The sequence below is a fragment of the Periplaneta americana genome, chromosome 8, assembly GCF_040183065.1.
Source record: "Periplaneta americana isolate PAMFEO1 chromosome 8, P.americana_PAMFEO1_priV1, whole genome shotgun sequence".
Taxonomy (NCBI): Eukaryota; Metazoa; Arthropoda; class Insecta; order Blattodea; family Blattidae; genus Periplaneta; species Periplaneta americana.
The window spans coordinates 130,810,519-130,822,625 of NC_091124.1; the positions used below are offsets into that span (position 1 = coordinate 130,810,519).

Consider the following 12,107-nt stretch of genomic DNA (forward strand, 5'->3'; position numbering starts at 1 on the left):
TATGTGGTTCAGTAGTACCAATGGCTCAATCTGTCAGATATCTTGGATTAATCTTGGATAGCAAACTTACTTGGCATAACCACATATCGGCTATTGTTAAAAGAATCAGACACAGAATCTACCTGCTAAAACACATTATTCAAGACAAATCTCCATTGCCTCTACACTACAAGAGACTTATCTATATTACAATCGTGCGCCCTGTGTGGCAATATGGATGTTCAATTTGGGGATCTGCTTCTGCATCACAAATAAGAAGAATACAGGTCATGCAAAATCGCTATTTGAGGCTGATGTCTGCTGCACCTTGGTATATTAGCAACGAGAACCTGCACAATGATCTCTGTATTCCTGAGGTGACGGAGATCCTAAGACACAGCTACATTAGACTGTTCAACTCCTTCCTAAACCATGTGAATCCGCTACTTCAAGTAATTGTCACTAATCCCACAAGATCCAGTCCATAGAAGATTAAAAAGAAAACGGCATAGTGATATGAGGCTATAGGGTACTTTTGGGATTGCCAGTGGGCAATACCCATAAACAAGTGTCAAGTTATTTTATTTTATTTTTTTTTCTTTTGTTTTCTTTTCTCTGTTTGTTATTCCCAACTATAATGTATTTATTTATGTACAATAAAGTTTACTTCAATTAAAAAAAAAAATTGCGCCCCCTATAAAGAATAGTTCTCCTTACACCAGCATAATCAAAGCTTGTATATAAAACATAATATATGCTACCTGTAACTACTGTGTAAAATTTCATAAAAGACTGTTAGATAGGAAAAAATTTACTAATTTTGTCTAATTGCGCCCCCCATAAGGAGTAGTTCCCCTTATACCAACGTAATCAGAGCTTGTATATAAAACGTATATGCTGCCTGTAACTACTGTGTAAAATTTCATAAAAGACTGTTAGATAGGACAAATGTTACTAATTTTGTCTAATTGCGCCCCCCTATAAGGAGTAGTTCCCCTTAATGCCAGCATAATGAGAGCTTGTATACAAAACATAATGCTACCCTTAACTACTGTGTAAAATTTCATAAAAATCTGTCAGATATGAGAAAAGTTACTAATTTTGTCTAATTGCGCCTCCTATAAGGGGTAGTTCCCCTTATACTAACGTAATCAGCGCTTGTATACAAAACATATATGCTACTTGTAACCGCTGTGTAAAATTTCATAAAAATTATTGAGATAGGAGAAAAGTTACTAATTTTGTCTAATTACACCCCCATAGTTCCCCTTATACCAACGTAACGAGAGCTAGTATACAAAACATAAATGGTACCTGTAACTACTGTGAAAAATTTCATAAAAATCTGTTAGTAGCTGAAAAGTTATTAGTTACTCCTGCTAAATTTGCATTCTGGACCACTGCACGTCATGAGAAATGATTAGCTCAAGGTGCTTGTTAAGGTGAAGTACTTGGGGACCTGGTTCTCGGCACCTTCAAGGTAGATGTGAAGACCTAACAAGAAATCTGAACAAGCGAGCTACAGATGCCCCAGTGGAGCCATGTCAGGCCCAAGAATTCAGTAGTGGATGTTTGGTTTACTTTCAAGAAACAAGTATACCTCGGAGTAGGAAAAGAATGGCAAGAAAAATTAATTATGACTTGGAACATTACATATTAATACCTTTTCAACAGTAGAGACCATACTAAATATGTAATACATGAATGTACGTAATAATTATGATGAAAACAGAAATACTGAAATTTTTTAAAGTATGAGAAACAAAAAAGATAGGAGAAGATAAAAAGAAATAAAAGATGATACGAAATTTAATGATCTGGAAAAAAACACAGATAAAAATGAGTAGCAATTTTAATAGCACCACAGTGGACATAAAGTGCCACTGGCACATAATGTATTTAAAGACCACCACCACCACCACCACCACCACCACCACCTGCCAACCGCCACTGCCACCACCACCACCACCACCACCACCATACAGGGATTAGGCACTTGTTTCGGCTTTGCAACCATTTCGATTTTGGATCTCCAGGCTTCTTCATCCCTTCCCTATAATACAGAGTGATCCGAAAGTCGCGCACATTAAAATTATAGTGTCTATATTGAGTAGAGCAGTTGGAAAGTGCTATCGGCTACTGCTAAATAGCATCATGGGGATTAACAGCAACAAACCTAGACGTCATTGTGATGTGTATGTATATACTGATGCTTGCAGTAGTCCTTTGTTTACTGCTCGGCAAACATGTCGTTTTCCCAAAAGCAACGAGTTTTCATTGTTGAACATTATTTTTCCAGTCGTTCTCATGCACGTGTTGTAGACGAATTTCGCACAAATTATCCGGATGTGGCAGTGCCTAACAATTCAACCATAATGAGGCCACATCTAATGAAACCATGCAGTTTTTGCGCGAGTTTTTTGGTCAGCGTATCATTTCTCAAGGATTATTGCACCCACGTTCCCCTGATATGACGTTCCCAGATTTCTTCCCGTGGAGTTATCTTAAAGGAGGGGTATACAAAAACAGGCCGCACACTCTAGAGGAACTAAAGAGGAACATAACAACGGAGATTAACATCAGTGTACTGTTGTCACACCAGGAGAAGTCGCCGAAAGTGTCTAGACCGGGCGGAGGGGAAACAGTCGCGCATGCGCAGTGTGCTGTTCACGGCAGTATTCCTGTTTCACAAACATCTACTGCACGTATCTTTGAGAGTGTCTGCGGGCCTGTCACTTTCGTTGTGTTTTATTAGTTTCAACATATAGTAGTAGAGCTTTAATTATCGTTTTTCTGGTGTTAGTATAGTTGATGATAATATGTAGTTAGTGGAGTTTTTATTATTGTATAGTTGTAGTTTAGGCTTACACAGCAGTTTTTGTTTATTAATTGTAAATATGTCGACAAAGAGGAAACAATTGACAATCCATAGCGGAGAAAGAAATATTATTGCAAATGTGATAAAATGCTGTCATGCAGAAAAAGAACGAAATCTACAGCAAGGGTAGAAAAGTATTGTAATGTATCGACATGAACGATACAGCATGTAAGGAAAGAAATGAAAGACTGCAAAGAAAAAAGTGTTTTGTTGACACCTGGAATTTTTCATGTCTGACTTTGTTCCCATGTAGCACGTAAGTGGACTGGCGTTTTCAGGTCAGAGTGTAGTGTAAAGTTCCCCCGTCCCGCCTATCCACTCCACGCGCCAACTCGTAGTGCGAAGACAGTATGTGTGCTCAAAAAAGTGGCCGCAAACATGGTAAAAAGAGTTCGTACATGCATTACTAAATGGGGCTGCCATTTTCAGCATATGCTGTGAAAAATTATGTAACTCATGTGAAAATTGATGTAACTAAAAGTAATAAATTCATCTTTATAAATATATGTGAACGTATTATTAAGATGTGCGCGACTTTTGGATCGCTCTGTATTATAATGCTTTTCTGGAGATATTACAAAAAAAATTAATCCGAAGAAAACGAATGTATCATGGAAGACTTCAATGCCCATGTGGTATATACTTAGTTCACATGGATTATGCAATACAAATATTGGAGGGGAATATTGTTGGTAAATGGTGAGAAGATGGACTGATCTTGAGAATTCCTCCACAATTGAAAATTATGTTGGTCATATTATAACCAATAACTAATTTATTACATCTATGCCAACGAAATAATTATGAAATCATTAATAGTTGGGTCTGAAAAAGATGCCACAAAATAACAAGATATTCGTAGGATAATAATCACTAATTTAAAACATCCCATAGTTTATGAAAAGAAGTAAGGGATGTTAAAGTGACCCCAAGTGAAAGTTTAGGAGGGAAACATCGTTTACCAATAGCTGGTTTCAAACATGTGAGAGGATTCAGAAAGATATTCTTACAACATGAGAGAAAATAAAGTTTCAAAATTAAGAGGACGTAATAAACAGGAAGAATATTTGGTACAATGATGAAATGAAACGAAATAGCAGAGGAAATATGTTGAAGAAACAATGGAAGAAGACTATGTAAACAAACATCTTTCTGGAATGAGAAAATAAAATTAACAAGAACAAGGAACAATGATGTATAGACGGAATAGTTTGAAGTTAAATCAAATAAAAAACACAAACATAGTAAAGATTGGCTTTGGCAAGCAAGAATATGATAAAATTTGAACTAAGAATAACTAAGTTTAAATTTAGAGATGATTCAGAAAAAAATGAGAAAAAATAGAAAATTATTTCATGCATTAATGAAGAATAAGATAAAATGTAGAAACGACAATACAAGAACAACTAATAACAGGGAATCTTTAGTATGATTAGGAGATGAAGTTAAAAATGTATTGAATGAGTTATTTTAAAGATTTATGAATTGCAACCCAGTTAGAAGTGAAGTTTAATGCTACAAAGATAATAGACAAAAGAGCATTACAACACGTGGAAGGTTTAGAAATACTTGATCAATGTTGGAAATGACGAATAACACTGTTCAACACTTGTCAATTATATTAGATTGATTTAACTTCTTAACTGTAAATGAGCACAAACGCTACTTAGGTGCAAATTTTTCTGACATTTTGTATATTCGATTCCCTAACCGTTTCAAATGTATATAATTTTACCTTTTAGGTGTATTTCCAAATTATATGTAATACGCTTTGTCAAATCTGGCAACCTTTACATAAGGGAAGCTAAATTTATATTTATATATATGATTTTAAAAAAACTTAAAATTGTTGAACGAAGTGTTAAAAGTGTTAAAATTTTTATAAAAAGGTTATGTACCTTAGACAGATGGCCTGTTGCCGGTGCTGCGTCAACTTCAGTGTCTCACGAACTACTGTAGTACTTGTTGATCTTGCATTCTGCCATTTGCATTCGTCAGTTGTAGGGATGGGGGTGTGTTGCTCCTATGGTGGGGGGTGGCTGTTTGTGTGCTATGTATCATGATGTCGAATAATGTGTGGGTACTGAACTGTAATTGTGTATGAAGTATATGTTGTGGGTGTGTTATTGTATGTTTGTATATTTCGTATTGTTCTAAAATGTTTTACTGTGGACCTTTTGGTGTGATGTGTAGAATTTCCATATCTGTTTCTATATTATTGTAGTCATGATTACTGTTGATTATATGTTCTGCGTAATTTGATGTGATGTAGAGTTTGGTTATAGCTTTAATGTGTTCATTATAATTATCTTGTTTGAAAGGTTCTTCCTGTCTGTCTTATGTAAAAATGTGGACAACTATTGCATTTTAGTTTGTAAACGCCAGTTGAATTATATTTATTTGAATGTTTGATGTGATTATTTAGATATTTCTGTGTTGTGTTATTTGTTTTGTATGCTATCTTGTATTTTAGTTTTCTGAATGAAGTTGCAATTTTGTAAGTATTGGTATTGTGATATGTTAATGTTATGTATTTATTCTCACGCAGTGTTTGTGTTGGTTTGTTCTGTTTTTGTTTTGTCTTCTTTATTAGTGTGTCTAACATGTTCGGGTTATATCCATTGTCTTGTGGTATATATTTTATTGTATTTAGTTCTTCAGCATAGTTGTAATTGTTCATTGCTATGTTAATTAATCTGTGTGTCATTTGTACAGAAAGCTGCATGTTTATGTTGTATGGGATGGTTTGAGGAATTGTGTATGTATGTTGTAGTTGTGGTGGGTTTCCTGTATATTCTGAATTCATGTCTATAATTTGTTTTGTTGTCTAAGAAATTTATAGCTTGGTTATGTTCTGTTTCTATTGTATACTTTAATTTGGGATGTATTTTGTTGAGTTGTTGATGTAGGTTTTCAATTTGTCTTTTGTTTCCATTATATACGACTATTATGTACATATCAATGCCAGTACATTATTCTCTCTGCGTGTTTGTTGTTGTCAGTGTTTAGTATGTGTGTTTGCTCTATATTATGAATGAAGATTTCAGCTAATATGCTTGATATAGGTGAACCCATTGGTAATCCTTCAGTTTGTGTATAACATTTATTGTTATGTGTGAAATAATTTTGTTTTGTAATAATCTCTGTAATGTGTATAATTTCGTCAATGTGAGTCTGGTATGTTATTTTTGATAAGCATTTTTCGAAGTATTTCAAGTGTTTCTGTTACCGGTATGTTTGTATATAGATTTTCGATGTCAAATGACGCTAATGTTGTGTTGTGTGGAATATTTTTGTGTTTTATTTTGTTAACTAGGTCTATGGTATTGATTATTGTTGTTGGGTTTTCAAATTTTATACTTTTTCCTATAGTGTCGTCTATATATCTCGCTAATTTGTATGCTGGTGCATTCTTGTAGTTTATAAGAGGTCTGATTGGTATATTTTGTTTGTGAATTTTAGGTAATGCATTTAATTTAGGTGCGTGGGGTTTAATTTGTTTCAATCGCTGCTTTTTGTTATTAGGTATGATGTGTGTATTTCGATTTATTGTATTTTTTACTATAGTTTGATATTTTTTTGTTGGATCTGTTTTTATTTCTGTGATGTTATTTTCATGAAAAAAAAGTATTAATTTTGTCGTTCATGTCTTGAGTATTCATTATTATGGTGCAATTACCTTTATCTGCTTTTACAAATGTTAAATTGTGTGCTTGTTGTTTCTCTCTTAATGTCTTTATTGTTTTAATTTCATGCTTATCAGTTATAGGTTTATCTTAGTAAATCTTGTCGAATGTATTCTTGGTGTTGTGCTTGTGTTTTGAATTGCTGTTTCTGCATTGATGATCGTCTGCATTTGTTGTGTTCTTAGTGTCTTGTTATATTGTAGGTTATGTTTTAGTCCTCTTTCAAGTAATTTCGTTTCATTTTGACTAAATGTTACGTTGGTGTTGTTGAATATCTTAGGATAGAATTTGAGTGAGGAACAGTCAGTTATTGTCACGCAGCATTTTCAATTGTTTGCTTTCATATTTTCAAATCTTACTGTTACAATTTTGTACAACACGTATTTATTATTGTACGAGAAATAAATTTGAGTGAGGAACAGTCAGTTATTGTCACGCAGCATTTTCAATTGTTTGCTTTCATATTTTCAAATCTTACTGTTACAATTTTGTGCTACACGTGTTTATTATTGTAGGAGAAAGAAATTTGAGTGAAGAACAGTCAGTTATTGTCGGGTGACAGAAGATGTAAGATAGGTTAGCTAGAATGCCTAAATTCAGTAAACCATTGAAAAATAAACTTCATGCTTACGTTAGTGAATTTGGTGCCCAGGTGCTTTCAACCAATGGAATAGTTTTGTTATATAAGGTTTGTGAAAAGACAGTTAATCAAGAAAAAAAGTATTTTATAAGTCAACATGTGTCAACTACGAAGCATAGATCTGCACTTGAAAAACTTTTTACAAAAAAAATACAGGAGAATCTGTTCCAAGGAAATCAACGCTGAGAAAAAACTACTTGCCTGTAGACTGTGAAAATACAATTGATCACTGAAGTGATGAAACCTGTGGAGGATACAGCATTTAAAGCATTCTTGCTGTCGCCAGAGGAATTGGAAAAAGCAAACCATACAAATGTTGGTAGTGGTGGTGGCGGCGATGGCGGCGGCGGTGGTGGCAGTGATGGTGAATGTTATACCAATAGATTAGCAAAAGGAGTTAATTGTTCCTATAAAATGTACGAGGCAGTATTGTTATGTTTTTTAGTTTAAAAAGTTACTGTATCTCAAAACAATGTTTATTTATTCAACATAATCACTGTTTAAGTCTATACACTTAGCAAAACGGTCATATAGCAAATATAAGCATTTTAAAAATTGTTTGTCTTGGTCTGCATCTGAAAACCACTCTTTCACAGTAATTAGTGTTTTTTTTTTCTTAGTTTCGGAAATAGGTGATAAGTCTGTAGGGGCTCGTGAGCAGGTGAATCGCCTTGCAAGAATAACACACGTTTGGAAATTTTGCTACAAAATTTCTGCATAATTTTTTCCCCAAAACTTATTTAATAATATAATTAATAAGCTCCCATCACAATTTTACCTAGTTTTAAATAATCATTTATATTTATTTGTCTCTATACTTATAGCAAACAAATGAAAGGTACAGGAAAATAACTAGTTCAGTCCACTTTAGCAAATTGTTCAGGAGAGCAGTTTAGCACTGTAAGCCCAATCTAAAATCTGTCATAGTACTTAGACTGTTCACATTATCACAGTGTTTCATTCATAGGATTAAACACAGCACGCACGCACGCATGCACGCACGCACGCATGCACGCACGCACGCACACATACACCTACTTTTAAGAAAAGTGGATAAAGCTGGTTCTTTCCCTGTACCCTTCAAATGTTACAGATTTGTAAAGTTATATACACATCACATTCAATAATGATTAACTCGGAAGAACCATTTTAAAACAGACATTTAAAATGTAACAAACATCAGTTCACAAAACTGAGGGTAGAATTTTTCTAAACACGATAACTAAAGAACATACTAATTAATGATTCCTAGACCAATGCCAATAATATTGTTTTGTAACATCCTGCTATATTTAATGGCTTCACTACAGTTATTCTAATTTCATAAGCTGGCACACAGATAATAATAATTTCTTACTATTCAAGGTGTAAAGATTTTCTTATAGGGACGGAATCTAGCACTACAGAAAGTAATAAAAAGAGTGTGTGGTATGTGGAGTGGCTTGAAGAGGTTATGGATCTAATTTATAACAAGAATTACATGAGTCCCATTACAGATTCAACACTTTCACCAAAACTTCAATATAATGCAGATTATGCAATGTTTTATTTTTCACTTGGCTACTTAATGAACTGTCTCAAATACTGGATTATTTAGAATCCAAGGAATTGGTGATAGCGAGATGGTATTTGGTGAGATGAGGTGGAAGGTTCGCCACAGATCACCAGACACTCACCTTAAGATTGGGGAAAACTTCGGAAAACCTGGTAATCAGCCCAAGCGGGAATCGAACCTATTATTTTTTAAGAGATCGATATATATATATATATATATATATATATAGTACCTCAATTGCTGCCTCTGATCGTTCAATTATCGCATTTATTTTAATAAAAACAAACCCAGATAGAATTCCACTGAATCATGAGAGTAAACCCATGTCTGGACCATTGCATGTTGCAAACTGAACTTGAATGAGTGGCAGCATTCATATAGTTTTTGCAAAGAGGAGGTGGCACTTTATTTCTAGCTATTTGTCTTCTGAGGAGAATTAGAATGAACATAAGAAAAAAATGCTGGTGCTAAAATGGAGAAAAAAAAAAAAAGTTACACACTTTTCAAAAAGTATAACAGATATCTGTTAAAAAAAAAACAGTAATCACATGCTGTAAGGATTATATATCCATTTTCTTCAATTAACTATTCCTCATCCCCTCTTTAGCACTGTAGACAATAGAATTTCTACCGTAATTACATTTTATGAACTTTCTCCTTCCTAATATACCTATAATATATGAAGAGTCCACTGCAAGAATGATGGATGTCACTTTTTTGTCGAAAATGAACCAAGACTGTCAATGCATAGCCTAGACTGTGGCATAGCCAAATACTGTAGATACTAATACCGGAAAGCTGGCTCTCATATGTGTGACATCGACTAACAGCGCTCCAGACGGAAAGGTTTGAATAAGTTGACGAGAGGGTCTCGGTCGGCCGTGCTAGAGGAGATCGAAACATTTCTTGTGTTGCCTGCAGCGAGCTAGAACCACAGTCTACATAGACTATGACAAAAGTAAGGTACAGTACTACCTGTTCTAATATAACCTATGCATTCTACAAAGTCACAAACTTTTAAGTAAGTCCTGACTGTTGTATTTTTCTTTTCCTGGCCCTAATATCGTAATTGTTATTTGCTAGCAAATATGGTTACAATACAAAATGTTTCGAAATATAATATTGTAAGCCTTATAAAGCACAAAATTTATCTTGTTATAGATAACTTGGAGAATGCTAGAACTCCTAAAAGAGGAAAAATGTCGTCTGAGAAAAAATTCAATTTCTTACTAACAAACTAAGGAGTGCGCAGAAAATTATGTCAAAACATAAGGAAACTCAATTCAAACCCTAAGAGCTGACGTACAAAAATTGAAAAAATCTTATTCATCTTTAGAATGTGATCAATCGCTGGTAGAAGATTCATTTCTTACATCTCAGTTGAAGCTAAGAAAAAGAAAACCCATGGGAAGGCGATATACCAAGTATGACAAAATTTTCGCACTGGCATTGCATTATGCTTCACCGAATGCATATCGATACTTGAGGAAGACTTTCTGTCTGCCGACTATTCGCTTCTTACGTAATGGGCTGCAAAAATTGGGTGTTGGTCCAGGTTTCAATGAGACAATAGTGCAACTGCTTAAGATAAAATCGAGAAGTCTGACACCAGCTCAGAGAGTTGTTTCCATTGTACTTGACGAGATATCTTTGAAACAAAGTTTCTCGTATGATGCAAAATCAGATTTATTCGATGGTTTTGTAGAATTTGGACCGTACGAGAGTCAAAATCAAACAAAAAGTGAAGAATTGAAACCCGCAAATCAGGCTTTAGTATTTATGATTAGGGGCTTGCAAACCAACTACAAGCAGATAATAGGATATTTCCTATCTAATAATTGCACGCCCGGTGATGTTCTAAAGGATCTTCTTTCCGAAGCCATCCGCGAGGTTAGGAAATGTGGATATTTTCCTAAAGTAGTCGTTAGTGACCAGGCAGCCAGTAATATTAGAATGAGGAATTTATTGGGATGCGAGGTTGATAAACCATTTATTGAAATAGATGGAGAAATTGTGTACTTCTTCCGTGACACACCACATCTCTTAAGTCAGTACGAAACAACTTTAAGCAGCACGACCTTTCGTACAAAGATGAAGTATACGAGTGGCAACATGTTGTTGAACTGTATAATAAGGCTAAAGATATGAATCCTCGATTATGCCCAAATTTGAGACAAAAACATATAGAACTTCCACCTTTCTCACCCATGAGGGTTTGTCTGGCTGCACAGGTGCTAAGTCATTCAGTCAGCAAGGCCATAAAAACTCATGTGTCGTTTCAGTCACTACCTGAAGAAGCTCTTCAAACAGCTGAGTTTATAGAGCTAGTGGATCGTGGATTTCACTGTTTTAATTCATCGACCATGAACGATGCTAAACCCTCACGCAGGGCTTTGCAAACTACTTCTTGTCATTGGACGACTCTACAAAAACTGGAAAAGTCTGTTTTCAAAACTGAAAATTCTGAGCGAAAAAAAGACAAACCCTCCTTGCTTTAAGGGTTGGATACAAAATATAATAGCGCTACGTCACTTGTGGAAAGATCTGAAACAAAATTTTAACTTTCGGTTCCTGCTTACAAGACGTATAACACAAGACTGTATTGAAAATATTTTCTCTGTTGTGCATTCTAAGGGTGGTAATAACATTATCCCTGACAGCTGTAAATTCAACTGCCGTCAGAGAAATTATGAGCTGCCAACTCTTAACACCTTCAGAGAAAGGCAACTGTGAAATTGAAGTCAGTGATTTTTTAGTTACGAAGAAGGAGACTGAAGAAAGTTCATTTAGAATCTGCAGTGATTATCCAGCAACAGAAAACAGTTTTGTAGAAACCGCTGAACTTGGAGAGGACAATCATGATCAGTGTATGATTCCAGATAATGCATTAACATATGTGACAGGGTGGGCTTGTAGCAGAATACTACATGAGACATGCAAACTGGAACTAGCTAGTTTGAAATCTGAAAACTTGACAGACATTTATCAGCATATTGCAAATAAAAAGTATGACAGTGCTAATTTTCCAATTCCGACAAGTTATTCAGTTTCTTTATCTAAAATTATTCGATAAACATTTCACACGCACTTTAGAAAAATTCTTTCATCAAGCAGACACGGTGTGAAAACCAAGTTAATGGCCCTTATTTTTAAACAAATAGATCAAACTAATTCAGATGTAAAGATTGTAAACATGTTTTCGTTAATAAGTTCCTTAACGTAATGATCAATTGTTTTGTAAAAAAATAATGTGACAGAATAAGTTGTAGAACAGTGACTGGAAAAAAGAACAGAAAGGCTAAAAAAGTAATGCATCAATAACCTGGAGAATAGAGAGTTAATGAGACAATTAAGAAGTATGTACAGTAC

General features: G+C 34.6%; 1 protein-coding gene across 8 annotated transcripts in view; it reads right to left on the reverse strand.

Annotated features, from left to right (window-relative positions):
• LOC138705045 (oxysterol-binding protein-related protein 2) overlaps window positions 1–12,107 on the reverse strand; it is a 692,509-nt gene that overhangs the window by 575,147 nt on the left and 105,255 nt on the right. The gene's annotated exons all lie outside the window — the stretch shown is intronic.